Here is an 18,472-nt window from a genome sequence, read left to right on the forward strand (position 1 = left end):
AACAGCAGCAACTCAAGCACATTGCTGCCCCCTATATGTCAAGAGGACAAATAACACATTTTCTGTTCAAATTGCCAACCCGCCACAGTGGCGTGTGTGTTGATCAAATTCACCCGCCACTTCAAATATTTACCCGCATTTGGCGGGTGGCGGGTGCTAATTTCCACCCCTGGTGTGCATATATCCAGTGACCTCACCTGGAGGGCCAACACTTCCTGTGTGGTCAGAAAGGCCCACAAGAGTCTCTACTCCCTGAGGAAGCACAAATGGGCTTGTTGTCTGTTGTGAAGGGGGTGTGTTTTGTAGTGTCCACGGCTGCAGCTGGGTATTATTGTGTATTTGCACAATTTGCACTGTGCAATGCATTTTCTGGACCATGAATTTATGAATGTTATGTAGTTTGCAAAAAACCCAAAAAACACAATGAATAACTACTAGCTCGTAGTCTATAAAAAATTAAATCTTCTCCAAATAAAGATAATGCACTGTTTGTATTAAGTTAGCTACCGTGCAATTTTCCTTAAGTTGTTTAGTGTTGGTATTACAGGAATAGTTCAAGCCATGATCAAATAGCTGGATAATTTTGCCGTATAGTTTATATTCTTATAGTGTGGCATTTTGCAGGGACTGCACATACTGTAAATGTAAAAATGCTATAGATTTAAGTTTCCAAGTTGATTTCTTTAAAAATCAAACATTTAATCTTTACATGACCTACTTATTAAAGTGTATGTAATTAATATATATATATATATCCTTTATTATAGCATTTATAACAAACATGGTGAGCAAATGGAAGGAGTTCTTTAACTTTCTTTCTGAAGGTTCCTACTCCTCAACATTTACCAGGGGGCAAAAGCAAACTCTCAGGAAGTTTGCCTCAAAATTTAGCATTCGTGGTAAGGTTTTTATATTTTAAACAGACACAACATTTTATATGATAATAATGATATATTAATAATGTGTAAATTCTTTCAATAAAGCTGGGAACCTATTCTTTGAAGCCTTGCCTCACAGGAGGGCCATACAATCAGAAGAGGAGACTTGGAATCTTTTCAAGGAGTTTCACACTTAACCATTGGAGGACACACTATACTGTAGAAGAGTATTTTTTGCCTTCAGTGTTATTTCAAACATATATTTTTTTATTTATTTGTAACAATATTCAACTTTGCTATCATCAATACATTTTTAAAAAAGCCTGGGGGTTAAAAAACTGTCCATTATGCTTAGTCAGGCACTGTTTTTTTAGTTCAGAGGAAAGCTAGAGAAACCCAGAGAGTCAAAATAATAGAGAGAATTTCATATGCTGAAGCATTAAAGAGGGTAAGAAAAGAAGCTTCAAGAAATGAGGACTGAGAAACAGGTGAGAGACACAGCTCAGCATACAAATTAAAAACACACTAATGAGAGACAAATCCTTATACCACCAATGATATGTACACACAAATTTAAAATGAATAAAAATACAGTGATAGTGAAAAAAGAAAGCTTTGTGGAATTTATCTGTCATATTGTAAACATTATAGTACAAATGAAGAAGAAAAGTGTTAAAAATAAGGCAATTGTGGAGGCAGCAGGAAAGTTCCTAGATATGAAAGTATTTAAAGGAGACCAGATTCATGCCCTTAAGTACAATTGAAACAACAAAAAATGTTCAAGAGAAAGATTGAAGCATTAATGATGGTTATCCATTTACTCCTGTGGAATGCTAGAAGTTTAAAAGCCAATGGAGAACAACTAAAAAGATGTAATTATGGACTACAAGCTGTTTCAGATGTAATACGTGTACAGGAGACAAAATTAAAACCCCAATTAGACTTTAAAATTCCTGGTTTCAGCTCAGTAAGACCAGATAGAATTATTGATAATTGTGAAGGAGAATGTGCCACATTTATTAAAGATGGAATAATCTAATGGAAAAAGTCCAACCCCAAAGAATTTAAATGTGTTGGTACACAGCAAGAACTAGAGAGTTACAATTTCAGTGTTAGTCAGCCTTAGTCAGTGTTGTTTTAACATTTAGCCTTTTACATGGTGCCCAGTGTTGGAGTTGATTGTCTCGGTGTTGAATCGACGCTGCTGGGAGGAAAATAAGCTCCTCCCCCTGCTTCACAGTCCTGTTTGAGTTCAGTCTGAACATGGCTCCATTTTGTTCTTCCCTGTAAGTGCAAGCACTATTTAAATGATAGAGAGTGATGTGACTTTTTCTACTAATCAATACTTCATTGAATGGCAACAACTTTACACAATGTGTTAGGTAGCAGCGCACGTGTGGGTTGCTAGCTAGCAACTGTCACACAACCAATACTGTTGTAATGGTAATACTTAAAAAAAAAAACATTTTATTGGACCATATCCTCATGAAAAATAAAGTTCTGTTTTTTTTCCATTTGGAGTTGTGATTTTAGCCATGGGAATTTAAAGGCTCCCGCCTATCAGCTTTCACCAGAACATCAATGGGACGGCTGAGACCAAGACGTCAAGTACCCCAACAGGCAGATGAGCATCGAGCATTGAGGGGAAACGCTTGACCCATTTGTTATTTTGCTTTGTCCAGATATTCTCCATGCTTCAGTAAAATGCTAATCCAGGTAAAGTGTGGTGACCTGAAGTTGGATGAGCTTGAAAGGCAGTTTGACTTTTGTCAGTTCCACAAGAAAAGTGTGTAATTCATCAAACCTGTGTGGGGAAGGTGATAGGCATTCTTTTTAGAAATGTATTTAGTTCTCAACACTTATTTAACAAATCTGTGGTTAGTAAAAGGAGTAAGCCACTGGATTTTCAGTTTTTCAACATGTTCTCCATACTAATCGCATAATCAACGCAAAGTAATTAATAACTCAAAGTTACTTACAAAATGTGGCTGATTAGAGAATTAGACTAAATTTTGCCCTACTTTTTCAGTCATTGAGCAATTTTGCCTGCTACCTGATGCCAAAGTTACATACAAAGATGCAATAGATACTGAAGTTGATTAAACATTCAGTGACCTAATTAGACAGGGCAATGTTGTGCTGAAGGTTTTCTGCCATGATGGTGAGATATAAAGACAAATTAAATCAAGCATCATACAGCTTTTACAAAAGGATGAAACTGATGCTTATTTTCTCCTCCTTCAGAGTTCTCAGAATGGTCATCTGCTTCTGAGTCTGACTCAAGCTTCAGCTCAAATGCATCAACATCAACAATACTGATGGATGAGATACCATGCAGGAAGCAAAACACTGGGAATGCTAATAATGCAGTGACTGCATTGTTTGGGTAATCTGCATATCACATATTTTCTTTTTTATCTGTTCTTCATTTCATAGCTGGTTGAAGGTGTCCTACAAAGCAAGTCTGGTGATGAAGAAGTTCTCCAGGAGGATGAAACAACAGAAACCCTAACTGATGCCACAAGAAGACAAATGGTGAACATACTGGTGGCTCACATGATTGATAAACAGGGGTAGGTGTGTTTTTACAGATCATCTTGTCATTAATTTGAAATCTGCTGTTAGGCACCTACCCACTAAAGCAATCAGAAAGGGGTATGCTCTTGGAATAGAGACACTCTTCCCATCCCTCAAGGATCCATGCACCAAAAAGGCTGTTTTGTTCTTTATCCATTGTGTTTTTGTATTTTGTGATCAAAAGCAGTGATTTTGCATTAAAAAAAATCTGATTGCTTTTTTTTATTGATTTTTTTGGGAGCACTTTTATGATGCAGCAAGCAGCACCAGATACATTTCATGGCATCTTAAAACGATCCAAAAGATTTGTAGATGATCTTTTGTGACACCAAGTAGCTCCAATGACATTTAATCTGGAGGCCCAAATATCCAGAGAACTGATTGTTGACAAACAGCTTGATGGAGTTGCCTGCCAGATGGCCATATCTCTACTTAACCACACCACAGACAGGTCCATGATCTTTCAAAAGATGATAGAGACTTTTGAGCACCATCACAAACTTATTAAAGATGCCAGTGGAAGAATCAATGCTCTAACATTTCCCAGGTTCCTGGACACAAAAGGATTGGTAAGTGTTCAAATGAGTTGTTAAAGTCTTTAAATGGGGATTTTTACCCTGTTATGATAGTTGGATTTCTACTTTTTATTAAATATTGATCAAGACTTCAGTCTTCAATTTAATGAAGAAACCTCATCCAAACTGCTGCAGAAGTGGGACGTGTTCTTCAAACCAAATGTCCTCAAGGAGGCTAATAGTCTCACTTCAACACCTGAGTTGAGAAGTTTGGATCAGTCAACAGAAAGCCCTCAAGGAGATAGCCAGGATAAGGCATTGAGTAAGTACCTAACTATATCTGAACACGATTGACTGTTCATAGTATCCTACACTGGCTCTATGTTCTCATAAAGTTCTGATATCTTTTATGAATTTATCTTCAGCCTTTGACCAAAGAATGGCCTCCTTGTTACTGCTCTTACATCATATTCCACCACCACCAGGAGTACAGACATCTCCAAAAATTAGTGCATGTGATGCAGTCAAGAGACTTGTATTTCATAAGGTAATTGAACTAAAAATATATACAGTAATTAGTCACTTTGCTTTTATAGACATGTATAAATACAGGTGGTTGAATGGCACACTTTAATTTCTTTTATTAGCTAATGTGAATCTTTTTTTTTATATATAATGGTTCGAGCTGCATGTTTTTTCTTATGTTTGGTGTATATTTTTTTAAATTTGAGTCATGCTGCAGTTTAGAGGAACATCTCCAGGGCCAACGGGGTCTGCAGCCATACCTCCTTGCTGTTGGGTGTCAGAAGAGCAAGATTGACAGCTTCTACATCCTCATGGATAAGTGCCTCATCCCATGCCAGACAAACTGCTCTCTTGGAGCATTTGATGAACTATTCAAAGCACATTTTGTGTTTTATGTCTCTTATGATGCTGCATTAATTAATTTTTATACATTTCTGCAGACAACAGTGTATAACATTGATGTTGGCATGGTAGTTCAGCAAGCACACAGGAGTAAATGGTAAAAGTAACTTTATTACAGGACAGAGAGAAGATAATACTCAGCAGCGGAATCACCGGCAGAGGCTCTGGGGGCAGTAGCTGAGTTCAGTGATCCAAACAAAGTACCAGATAATAAAATTTACATAGGTGGGGGCACTGACCGAGAACCAGGAAGCGGTGTAAGCAGGCAGGGACGACATGGCTGAGAGGATGACTGATCCACAGAGGAAAATCCAGCAAACTCGCCAAGTAAGTCTTGGGAGCAAATCCAGTAACCAAATCAGACAGGCAAGGGTCATTACCGAGGAGGCAGAGAGCAAGAGACTTGTCCAAAGGAGCAGGCGTGAAGAGGAAGTCCGAGGTACAGGCAGGGGTCGAGCTCCAGAAATCAATCCACCCGTGAGAGTCAGACAGGGGCAAGGCACAAAGAAAATCCAAGAAGCAAGAGCAGGGTCAGTGAACAGGAGGTCAGTCAAAGAATGCAGGATATCTACTGGCATGGCACCTTCAATCATCTGGAAGTGAAGGAGAGAAGGGAAGGAGAACAGCTGCAGGAGCAGCAATTAGGGGAAGACGGAGGTGAAATGGATGAGGCTGATTGATGGCAAAACATGGGAAAACAAAAAGAAACCAGGCATGAACATTACAATTTGTGCTTTACTTAAGAGATAATGTGGATCAGAGAAAGACACTTACACAGATTTTTCTGATGGAAACTATTATAAAACACATTCTTTGTTTTTAGCAAAAAAAGCTGCATTAAAAATTCAAATAATCTATGATGATTTTGAACCAGTCAATCCTCTGGGGTCTAAACATGGAATTCACAAATTTGTCTGTCTTTACTTTGTTCTAAGAAACCTGCCTCCTAAATTTAATTCAGTTTTGATGAATATTCATTTGATACCATTATTTCATGCACAAGATCTACACAAATATGGTTTTGATGCTATTCTGGAGCCATTAATGAAAGATCTCAAAAATCTGGAAAGCCAAGGCCTTAGTCTTCCATTTTCTGAAGCCACAACTCCCAGATAACTGGAGATAATTTAGGGATGCACACAATTCTTGGTTTTAATGAATCTTTCAGTAATCATTACTTTTATCAGATTTGTTTAATAAAAAAAATGTGACTGTCAAACAGTCTACAGTGAGGATGATCCTAAGCTAATACATACTTAGAGGAAAGGAGATTTTTGAAATGCATTAGAAATATCTCAAAGAAAACCCACAGCTAAAGTCATCCTATGGTTTGAAGAAAAAATCTTCACTGAATTCATTGAGATATTTTTATGTTTCTAACAACTATACCTTTGATATAATGCATAATTTTTTTGAGGGTGTTGCTCAGTATGAGATCAAATTACTTTTTGAATATCTTACTCAAACCTTCTCTCTGCTCTCTCAGCTCAGTGTGCCCGACTCCATCTGCAGGTGGATCACCAACTTCCTAACTGATAGGAGGCAGTACGTGCGGCTGGGGACGACCATCTCGGAGACTCGGACCATCAGCACCGGTTCCCCCCAGGGCTGCGTACTTTCACCTCTGCTCTTCTCCCTCTACACCAACTGCTGCACCTCCAGCCATGAGTCTGTAAAACTGATTAAGTTTGCGGACGACACCACCGTCATCTGTCTGATCTCTGACGGGGACGAGTCTGCTTACAGGACGGAGGTGGATCGGCTGGTGTCTTGGTGCAGCTCAAATAACCTGGAGCTCAACACCCAGAAGACGGTGGAGTTAATTGTGGACTTCAGGAAAGCCATAGACCCACCATGCCATCTCGTTATCAAGGACCTCACCATCGTCACTGTGGACTCCTTTCGCTTCCTGGGTATCACCGTCACCCAGGACCTCAAGTGGGAGCTGACCATTAGCTCCATCATCAAAAAAACACAGCAGAGGATGTTCTTTTTACGACAGCTGAGGAAACTCAAAATGCCAACTGAGCTGATAGTAAAGTTTTACACAGCTGTCATTGAGTCCATCCTCACCAACTCCATCACCGTGTGGTACACTGGGGCCACAAGCAGGGACAAACAAAGACTGCAACGCATCGTGCGCTCCCCCGAGAGGGTGATCGGCTGCAACCTCCGACCCGTACAGGACCTGTCCTCCTCCAAGACTTTAGGACGAGCAGGTCGAATTGCAGCTGACCCCTCTCACCCTGGACACAGCCTGTTTAATCCTCTCCCCTCAGGCAAAAGACTACGGTCCATCCGGACCAGAACTTCCCGCCACATGAACAGCTTCTTTCCCTCAGCCACTAAACTGCTGAACAACAGATAATTAACCCTAGTACGACACAGTCACTTTCTCCACCTGCCATAATGCACATGTACACTTTAATTCATTTCTTTCTTGTTTCATGTTTACTTATTCATTTGTATTTGTTTTACTTGCACCAGTACACCAGAACAATTTCCTAACCTGTAACTTGTTTACTAGCAATGGCAATAAAGTGATTCTGATTCTGATTCATATCAGAACAAGATTTACTTTCCAGGATTTATAGTTTTTTCTTATGGGTATTTAGAAAGGAAAAAACATCCCATAAAAATTATTTTGGAGAGTGCTGGAAATAGTATAGGCTTGAATTCTGTTCAGTCATTGTGTCTTGTTAAAAACATTCCACTTTTGTTTGTGGGACATTATTCCTGCAGGAGACAAAAACTGGAACATGTTGCTGTTGTTACTAGAAATGATGAACATTGCCGTTTCTCCTATCCTCACTATGAGTATGACAGTATGTTTGAAACATTTGATTATTGCACTCCGCAAACTCTTTAAATTCTTATATTCAGATCTAAACTTGATACCTAAGCATCATTTTAAGATCCACTAACCATCTTCTTTTAGGAAAATAGGTCCATTGCTACATATGTGGTCTTTGAGATTTGAAACCAAACACAAAATGTTTAAAGATTATTTTAAGAACTTTAAAAATACAACAAAGTCACTTGCCAAAAGTATCATATATATGCCTTTACTTCTTTTACCTTGATTGATTACTATATCCTCACATCCAGCTTTTTGAAGTTTTTCCATCCATACCATCTATGTGGTTCAGGCTCAGTGAGTGAAGGGTGTTTGCTAATCTGTGCTTTTGCAACACTGTTGAAGTCATCATGTTTAGGGTAAGCCTTGAAACTGTACACAGTCTCAGCAAGCATTTCTAGTATGTCAAGCTTCATATCTTGTGGTAGTCATACAAGTTCCATCCTTCATAAAGGCAAGATCTGCCTGTCTGAGTCTATACTCAACATCACCTGAGAAAATGGCTATGTCAAAGAACTGTGTCCACTGTTGTCTTAGCCACAGTGATGCACTTCCTGTCATCATGTTGTGGTAAGTGATGACAATTTGGTTAAATGAAGAGTCACAAGAGGGATGATTTTGAGTGTAGCTCTTTCAGGTAAATCAGTTATCTTGGTCAAATTGGAGAGTGCATTATGGAAGTCTTGATCTTCATACTGCAGTGACAGTATCCCTTTTAATTCCTCAATGGACTGGGGTCTCTCATTTAAAGTCAACTTCCTTATATCATGTTCAGCAAAGATGACTCTCAGCAACAACCTTTGGTTCAAGATGCTTTTTATACCATGATGTCATGAGTCTACAGACAAATAATATGTCTGTACTGATCACCATAATCTTTGTTATTTGCCTGAAATCAGGAAACCCTGAGCATGTTCCAGCAGAAATGACGATATCAGCACTATACTTAATGCTGTCTATGTAAACAGAAGCTGCTACAAGGACTGTTCTGGTTGTTATTCCCGAGACAGAGAGACAGTTCTTCACATTTTCAGGAAATGAAGCAACCATTACAGACTAAACTCTGTTAATTTACACTGATGGCTTGAAAAATGAGGTGGCAGCTAAATGGAAGGCTATCATATGCTGGTGTCTGAGAGCTAAAGTAAGGGGTATGTTCTTGAAGTTGTGAATGTGGTGCAAAACGTTCTTGAAGAACTTGTGTTTTCCTTCAAAATGGGTTGTCCAAACATCACACAATAGACCAGTAGTTTGAATTACTAGAAGGCAGTGCTCAATGTAGTGGTGTTTTGATAGTAACTTCTCGTTTGGGAAAACTTCCTGAAATACATGTCTAGGTTCTGCAATCTTGCAGTCAAGGAAGCATACCGACTCCTCTGACAAGCTTGCAGACACTGACAATTCCATGACATCTTTTAAGTTCATTAAAACCTCCCAGGTTTCATCCCCCTCAGGAATGTGATGACCTATCAGTAGTGGCAGAAGGTGGAGAAGTGTCCAGTTTTTATGACCATTTCCTCCAATTGTTGCTTTGGAAGCAAAGTTCCTTGCGATGAGTTGAGGTTGGTTTGGAAACTGCTTAATAGCCACATTCAGGGTTTCAAGTGAGAAGTATCCCTTTGATATTAGTGCCTTCAAGCACAAGGCCAATTCAGAGAGAACAGCACTCTCCAGACGATCATGCAAATGGTCTGGTGGATAGCCATTGACAACATGAAAATGTTCCAAGCTTTCAGTAAGCAGGCATCTTCTTTTCACACCATATTGTTGAGCCATGGTAGGATCCTGCAATATATCCTGCACGTCTGTCATGATTTTCTTTTGTTCTTGGTTGAAATGAACCTGTCTGCACTTGTGTTGTATTTCCTCCCGTTTGGCCATACAGAATCAGCACTTCTGACTTACTGTGAAGCTTTCAAAGAACCCTCCCAATGAATGGCCAGAATGGGCAGCCAAACTGTGTGCTGCAACAAATAATACTGTCCCTTTTAGGCTGGTTCCTAACTGTTCAATATATATACTATATACGCTGCTGCTCAAGAGAAACAAGGTCCTGAATGAGAGGGCGAAGAATTTCACCATAACCATAGTCTTTGAGGCTGCTGACCTTGCAAAATAGAGCAAGCTGAATAAAAAGAAGAGAGGAGCAATAGGTTCCAAAGGGGTTTGCCACTTCAAACTCATCCATGTACAAGCATAGCGCAATCCTGATTTTTTTTTTTTTTTTTGTCGAGACTGGGAACTATCTCTGTGGAATCTATATCCTTGTGACAAATTTGTCTCAGGTGACATGGCCTCATCTAAAATTTCTCCACGGTTTAGTAATGTTTGTAGCATTTTTAGTATGGAGATCAGGGGTGAAAATTAGCACCCGCCACCGGCCAAATGCGGGTAAATATTTGAAGTGGCGGGTGAATTTGATCAACACACACGCTACTGTGGCGGGTTGGCAATTTGAACAGAAAAGGTGTTATTTGTCCTCTTGACATATAGGGGGCAGTAATGTGCTCGAGTTGCTGCTGTTACGTCGAGCCGCGTTCCCCCATCAGATACGGTTCCCCTGCGTCTCTGTAAATAATGACTTATCTATTAACAGAATTGTTTAGAGGGACAAATATTTCTCATTAAAAAAACATAAATCTTTTAAAAATAAAATGTGCTAATAATATCATAATACAGAGGAATAAACACAGGTAAGGAGTTGTTGGTAAATTATTTTTGTCCCATGTTTTAGAGGGGGAACCGAATATTTCAGCCGTCTGAAATATTCGGTTCCCTCTCTAAAACATGGGACAAAAAGGAAGAGAGGCACCCATGTTTTAAGCAGCAATGTTTAAGTAGCCCCTCTTTTCAGCACAAAATGTGCAGTACTTACATGTCCACTGCATATGATTTTTTTTTGTTTTCTTGAAAAACCTGAAGAAAAAAAATAATTTTTGCAACAAGCACAGATAAATAGAAAGAAACTGTCATGATGGTTTTAATTTGTTTAGTCTACATGCAGAGAACTCGAAACCAGAATGAACGTTTAAACAGATTTATTAATGTGATTGTGGCAGGTTGGCTTCCTGGAGCGGGGAACCTGAGGCAAGGGAATCGCACGTAGACTTTCAGGAGTGGGTAACCCAGGAGCGGAGGAGACAACGGGAGCTCTGGAGGTAAACAGGAAGTGGTGAGCGATGAACCGGAACCAGAATCGTGAGCAGAAAATACTGGCTTACTTGAAGGATCTGTGGTCTGTTGTTACCAGTGGGTCGACGGAGGAAACGCAGACTGAAGACGATTGGTGGTAGAATCCAGAAGTGGAGCCGGAGGAGGGCGGAGCAGGTTTGGTCGGGTCTTGAGGGTGTGGTGAGGAGGAAGCCTGGAGATCGCTGTGCCAGCTGGGAGTCTAACTCGTCAGAGCGTACCGGAGCAGAGGACCAGAGACCAGCGAGGGAAACAACCTGGAGCGAGGAACAAGAACACAAGGTAAGTCTTGGCAGAGGAAGAGAGAGAATCTCATTGGGCATGAGGAGGGCTAGATGTACCACGAAAGCAAACAGTTTGGAGTTGAAGGCAGCGGACTCCTTTAAAGCTCCTCCTGATGAGCAGAAATACGTTGCAGGTGTGTGCCTGCAGCCACCTGCCCCGCCCACACATCTCCACCTGAAAGACAGAGAACTCAGAAACATGCTGTATTAGACCTGAAATACCAGAGTTTTAGAAAACTATAGTTTTAGAAAACTATCGGAATCCTAGCAAAACTCTATCTAATCATCAAGTTCTGAACTTCTTTAAGACAAAATCAGCTACCACATGAACACAGCGGTATGAAAGGTAAGTGTTAAATGACTCATGTGGCAAGACATCAAGAGAACTGTAGTCTTGTGTATGATGGAATATTAATCTAACTGTACTGTGTACATATAACAGTCTAGGAATAATAACTACAACAGATATTTGAAATTCAACATATGCACAAAAAATATTCTGTATGATGAAATATAGAGTAATGATTGATTCAGTCTCACTGCTCTCCTGTCATCAGACAATCATTACGCATAAATAGTGGTGATAACCATGGAAACGGCACAGCAATCGAGTAGTGTTAAGTGAGGACAGTTAAGAAAAAAAAAACTAGTGGGACTCGATTACATTTTTTAAGCTAATTGCACAGTTTGTAATTAATTATTCAAAATGAATTGCATTTTAATCGAAAAGCATATATTGACAAAACAAACATTGTCAATTTATAAAATCCCTTTTGCTGATAAATTATTGATTAAATAGACATGAGATCAACAACAAAGATATTCACTGCTTTTAATCTGTTATTTAGGTTATTCAACCATCAGATTGGTGCAAAGTGTTGTTACACCCATTCAACTCTCAAGTGTTACTGGAACCCCTGATCATTCAAGTAACGTCTTTGAAAAAATACTTTTTTAGAAATTTGGGCTGTGAACGTGTCATGGCGAGGGGACATTTAGCCACATTATGTTCATAACATTGCACAGCTAGCGTTAACAGACATTACTATACACACATCATTACTAGCTGACATAGTTCAGAGTTTAGCCCTAAGGAGCGGAACCAAAACCAGACGTGGAGACAAAGTAAAGGTAAGTTGTTTTATTTACAGGTGACAAGTATTGTTGAAGAGACAAAATATTACCTAAATGAAACTCAAACTCTAAAAAACCTCTCCTCACAACGGACTGGAAAATGCACAGAGAAACCAGGAGTCAAAAATGGTCAGAAGCAGTATCTTCAGTTTAAAAGATTTATTAGCCTTAGTACTAAGGGAGACACTCCTTACCAGCTCACAGCAGGAACACCAGAAGATGTCTGAGCTGAATCACTAAAACATAACATTTTAACCTGAACAAAGAGCTGGCCCATCCTCCTTCGGTCATCTCTCTGGAACTCTGTATATGGACTTGTTTTTCTCCATCTTCTGCAGGTGGTTTTCTTCGAGTGGGTTTCGGTTCCTAATTAGCTGACTCCCCCAGACCTGTTATCTCCGTACTTGGTGCAGGCAGTCACGTACATCACAAACTCACATGACCTAACCAGTACAGAGTTACACTCATCCTCAGGTTAATACAATCAATAGAATTACAGAACATTATTACATGATTCTAACTGGTAAGGAGGGTCTATATTATAGTTTCACTTCACAGTATTTACAGTGCACGGTCAGGAGGATCTGGAAAACAGGAGAGGAGCAAGGTGAGTCTCGGGTACTGATCTTGGTCTTAGTAGATATTCTTTCAGATTTGTGCAAGGAGTAATTGAGTGTTCTTTCTTACAGGTTTTTGGAGGGTGAACGAGGTCCAGAAGTGTAGTCGCAATCCAGGAGTGGTCCAAGAGGTAAGATGTCAGTAGTCCAAACAGGTGGGTCGTCCGACCAGCAGAAGGTAAGTCCCAATATGCCGTGATTCAAAACCAATAACCTGAAGCAAGAAGCAAAGTACAAAAAACCTAAAAATGAACATAGCTGTGGAACATGGACATTAGAATCTGGCGGCTGGGATTCTAACCAAAGAGGCAAGATGCTCCAGCGAAGATCTGGAATCAGCCAAGGGTTCAAATTCCGGAACTGCTCATCACTGGAATCGGCAACACCTGTTGAGGAGGAGGTTAGAGGCAACACCCACGAGGCGGGCAAAACCCAAATCCTCACAACTAGCAAGCAGGAAAAATTACTTTAAAAAAAAAAGACAGTCTAAATAAGGGTAAAATAATACTCACCAAATGAGAGTGCCAAGCACAAGAATGCTGAAAAAAAAAAATCATGAGTGCACTTGCAGCGATTAGGTCCAGCTCACGTCTGTATTGGATAACGGTCTTATTGTAGATAGGACGGACATCACAAACTGCAATTGGCCCGTGCCTGTTGCTGTATCCTGCATGTCCCCAATGGTTTACATGTTTGTTAGTAACATATTTAGTTTTGCTGAGGGGACATAAAACCGTGGTGAAAAGGCACAGGGTGAGGCAGGCAGTACTCTGCTGCACTGAAGGGGGCGCACGTGAGCCAACGGGAGCTTGTTGCTGCTGTCCTTTTACACAGAGGGGAGTGAGAGTCATGTGCACTGCTGCGAGCCGTTAATTTTTGTTTTGCTCCATCGGACTGCCAAAATGGTAATTTTAACGTTTTTCCTTATCTTATCTAAGATAAGAGAGAAAGAGAGAGAGAGAGAGAGAGAGAGCGCATGTGTGAAGAACACTGATGAGATACAAAATACCCAGCAGCCAATTGAATAAGCTACCCTTATATATTTGTAAATCTGACTGTTAAGGAGTCAGTGCCTCACCAACCATGAACCTCACCTCACGTCACTGCATTTAATACACAAAATCATTCTCAGATATTCAGATTTCACCTGATCAGTTCTGCCTGTTTTAGCTCATTTCAGAATGAGTGGTTTTAGGGCTACGTCACTATTATGCAAATTAGCTGCTGTTGGCCACACCCCCCAACTCAGTGTCTCGCCTCAAAACATAAAAACTCTCTGAAGGATTAAACTCTGCAGATCTGACTCACATTTATATCGTTATTTATTCAAACTCTAAGGATTCTGACTTTGGGACAGTGGCACTTAGCCGTTTGGAACCGACATTTGTCGAGTCGAACACGGGCAATCAGCGGTCCTAAACCCAACTGGTAGTGGGTCATGATCTAAATAAAATAAATGAGCAAAAGTAACATAAACAGATAAAAACTAAGCAAGGAAACTAGGATGTAAAAAGCTAAACTAAACTTATCTAAAACAATTCATACTAAAGATAAACTGAGGAAAAACAAATTAAGGTATAATAAACTGAATAGGCTAGCGTAAACTAAACTCAGATTTAAAAACCTCAGCTGAACCAATCAGAAATTAAGCTAAGGTAGACTAAAGGTACCAGAAGGCTAACTAAGAACACCAAAAGCAATCTAAGAGTTAAAAACGTTTTAATAAAAGGCCAACTAAAGGTGTCAGAAGGCTTAAAAAAATAGATTTAAATTAAATTTATCTAAAACACAGGCTAAACTAAACTACACTATGAAATAAGCTTAGCCAAGCTAACTAAAATAGGTTTAAACAAACAAAGGCAGGATGAAATGGGCACAGTCATACTGATATAAACTGAGGAAAACCAATCTAAGATATAATAAGTTCAATTAAAGAACCTCAGCTGAACAGACTAAGATAAACTATACCTTTTCTATTGCTAATTCAACTAAAGTTTCAGGTAATTCAACTATGCTAATGAGACTAAGGGGGAGGGAGCAAAACTGAACATAGACATATGAGTATCAGGTTTTCATAAACTGTCAAAGGCGCGCAACTTGGGCGACAGACAGACTCAGGAGACAGAGAATAAGCTAAGTGGCTTTATTTACAGAGCAGGGAGGGGAGTGGGTCTGGATCTGGAAAGGAGGGTCAGAGGTGAGTTTATTGTTGTCAGCAGGAATGAATTGTCAGAATATAGATGGAGAAGTTGCTCTTACAGGTAAGTGAGGAAGACTCAGCACAGAGGAGAGGATCAGGGTTCCGGTGGTATGTATTTACAGGTGGATGGTTCCTGAACTGGACAGAGGCAGACAGGCTTCAGCGCAGATTGGATCGGTTGAGCGGCTCTCAGATAAGTCCCTAGGAAGACGGTTGGTGAAGATCTTTTACAGGAAGCTCCAGGAGGCAGAAACTCTGAGCATACACAGAAGATAAACAGATTAACAAGACTTCAGATAACAGAACTCTCTAGTGGCCGAGATGCATTACCAAAAGTAAGTCCTCCAAACAGCTTTAAGAACCCCGAGAGCAGATGATTCTGATCCGCTACAGCTGGCGATGATGAAGCTGCTGACCAATCAGGAAAACAGGAGAGAGCAAACAGAAAGCAACATGGTAGAATGCCACAATGAGAGAGTGTGCCAGCGAAGACGTTAAGATTAAGGGGGAGGAATGCCCACAGATACTGTTCCAGATGCCTCTCAGCTATAGTCCTGATAGTGATGGAAAGTTTTATCAGACGGCCTTGGCTGGCACAGATCCACAGTTGTCCTGGGGGAGGGAGGGGCACTGATGGGAGAAGAAAGAGCATCAAGTATACATAACATCCAGGAGATTTTTGAGATGGCTAGCCTTCCAAGGCAGACCCAGTGGAGCCAGATTCAGATATCAGAATTGTTTAGGTCAGACAGACACTGTTAATTTCATGCCAGCCTTAAGAGTCTTACTGGTATATCTTAATGGCGAATCCAAACAGCCGAATAAATGTGGTCCTCCGTGCCGGGCCGAGTCAGTAACTTCTCCAAAGTCGATTGCATTCAGCCAGGAAGTTCCAAGGTCCACAGCTGGTCTGCGACTGTCCGGTATGCGCCTTTGTTTGCAACACAACTGAGTCTGAGAAGTCCCTATCCTTCACACAGAGCAGGCAGCCTTATCATGGCCCGAACAGCTGCATGCGTCTTCCGAATTTCACGATACGCCAGGTAACCACAAAACCCAAAAAGCAGAAATCCTGTTATCAAAAATCCAATTATGTACTTGTCTTCAATATCCTCAACCAACATTACAGATAAACACACAATCTTCCACTTCTCCCAGGAATCCAAGGTGTATCCAGCTGGAAATGTCCCATCGGAGCCAAGTCTTGTCATCGAGAAAATTTGATCAATTGCGTTGAAAGACCAGCTGACCAGATCCATAATAATCTAATTCGGAAATTATGCAAAGACAGGCTCCAAAAAAAGAAAGGGGGGGGGCGGGTGCAAAAATAAGTGTTTCTATGACTGCTTTTTAATTTATAAACCCAGCATATACCTTTAAAACTCTTATTACAGTTACCTTAAAATACAAACAGATGGCTCTAAAAACACAAATGCTTGTGTGAGAATAGGGATATACATACCTGAGTTTCAGATATGTAAATCTAAATGCCTGTCAGATCAACTATTTATTTTCACAGGAGAGATGGTGGCAGTAATCATAAGGTGAAGGAGGTACCAGTTAGGGTGGTGTTCACAAATTCAAAAGCAGTCATAGAACAGTCCAACAAAAGGAAGGAGCAGTGATAACTCAGGAACGTGGAGAAAAAGAAAGAGGGGGTTGATGCCAACCCACCACTGATGCGCCTTTGTGCAGCAAAGTAGTAATAGAGCCAAAATGGTCATGGTGAAAAAGTAAGCTGGCTTTGAGCATTAAAGAATTTTTTGATGAAATGATAGCATGTAATCTGTGTGACCACCCAGTCATAGAATTAAACAACAAACAAACAGATTTATTGCAGAGGGAAGATCGATGATGATACACAAATTTGCATTTATTTTAAACATTGTGATGATGTACACTTTGTAAAATTTTCTTAGGCATTGTAGTTTTCTTTACAGTTAGATTAGTACTGTTTGGATTTCTAGCTAGAAAGGTTTTTGTTTGTTTTTTCAGCCTTGGAGATCCTAAAGCTTTTTGATTCCTAGTGTTTGTATTTCTTTATGTTTTTAAATCACATAATTTTAAATAAATCACTTTTATCACTGAACTTAGTTTGGGCAGTAGTTTTCAGTCAAGTTATATTTATTTATTTACATTTTATGTTACACCTTTTGCCTCCCTAGATGTAAATTTTAAGGGTCGTAACATCAACATACAGCAGCAAGATAAAAAAACTATATGAATTAACAATTGTCAAAACCTGAAAAAATAATTTGTGCATCCTTTTTATTTTAATAAAGGCAAAGTCCAGTTTGCTTACATCAGTGTCCAATCCAGGATTAGACACACTTGGCTGGTATGGTGGCAGCAGAAAATAACATTTGTACTGGGACCATCTTGACCATGTTCCTGCTTTGGCTTCAACTTCCCAGTTGCTGTATGTAGTCCAGTAATTCCTTACATTTGGATGCCCTGAACAGGCCACAAAGAGTATAGAAAAACATATGCCTAAACCTCAGACACTTGTTGTGGAAAACATTTATTTCCAGGCACTATCAGATGAAATCACTCAATCAACTTTTATTATATATTGTGTACAACATACAGAGAGCATTAAAGACAATCAACAATTAACATCAGAGTCCCAGCTCTGAACGGGAAGGTCCGAATTAAAAGCTCCCCCCCAGAGTCAACTCAGGAGCTTATTTCAAAGATACTGGAATGCAAAAGAGGAGCGAGTCAGTCTGGTTCCCATGAGCTGAAAAAGGTAACATCAATCCTGTAAACTGGTTCATTTGGTGGAATTCAGACATAACATAGTCATGACTTATCAGCAGCAGGTGATACCTTATAAAAACTTTCCCACCACACACTCTGACTTTTATGTTTTCTAATGGATGTCATATTCCTGAGTTCCAACAAATGCAAAAAAATGTGGTGTATAATTTTCACAATAATTTGTAATGTTGACAAAAAAGCAGTATGTAGCTGTCTTTTGTCATCCAGCATCTCTCCACTGCTGTTGGAGCGCCTTGAGTGCCAGCAGATGAAGATGAACTGTTGCTATCATAACAAGAAAAGCTACTGATTGTTGATAAGATTCTTTATTTCCCACAACAGAACAATGTCAAATATAGACTTTGCCCTTTTAGAGAAATGCCTGTGCACTTATTTGACACTGATATTTGTTCATATAAATTTCAAAAAACAGAGGATGACTTTCTTGTGTCATCCATCCATGTATCCATCCATCCATCCATCCATCCATCCATCCATGTATCCATCCATCCATCCATCCATGTATCCATCCAT

The 18,472-nt window shown here is 39.8% G+C and overlaps 2 long non-coding RNA genes across 2 annotated transcripts; one reads left to right on the forward strand and one right to left on the reverse strand.

Annotated features, from left to right (window-relative positions):
• The first annotated feature begins 4,112 nt into the window (after positions 1-4,112).
• On the forward strand, positions 4,113-4,814 carry LOC119617580. Its single transcript, XR_005233912.1, has 3 exons — positions 4,113-4,292; positions 4,396-4,517; positions 4,702-4,814. It is a non-coding gene; the product is annotated as an uncharacterized LOC119617580 (long non-coding RNA).
• Positions 4,815-12,839: 8,025 nt separating this feature from the next.
• LOC108250831 lies at positions 12,840-14,055 on the reverse strand. The gene is made up of 3 exons (XR_001809317.3): positions 13,280-14,055; positions 13,049-13,192; positions 12,840-12,945 (listed from the first exon to the last, which is right to left on the reverse strand). It is a non-coding gene; the product is annotated as an uncharacterized LOC108250831 (long non-coding RNA).
• Between the last annotated feature and the right edge of the window lie 4,417 nt (positions 14,056-18,472).

The sequence above is a fragment of the Kryptolebias marmoratus genome, linkage group LG13 (genome assembly GCF_001649575.2).
Source record: "Kryptolebias marmoratus isolate JLee-2015 linkage group LG13, ASM164957v2, whole genome shotgun sequence".
NCBI classification, from domain to species: domain Eukaryota; kingdom Metazoa; phylum Chordata; class Actinopteri; order Cyprinodontiformes; family Rivulidae; genus Kryptolebias; species Kryptolebias marmoratus.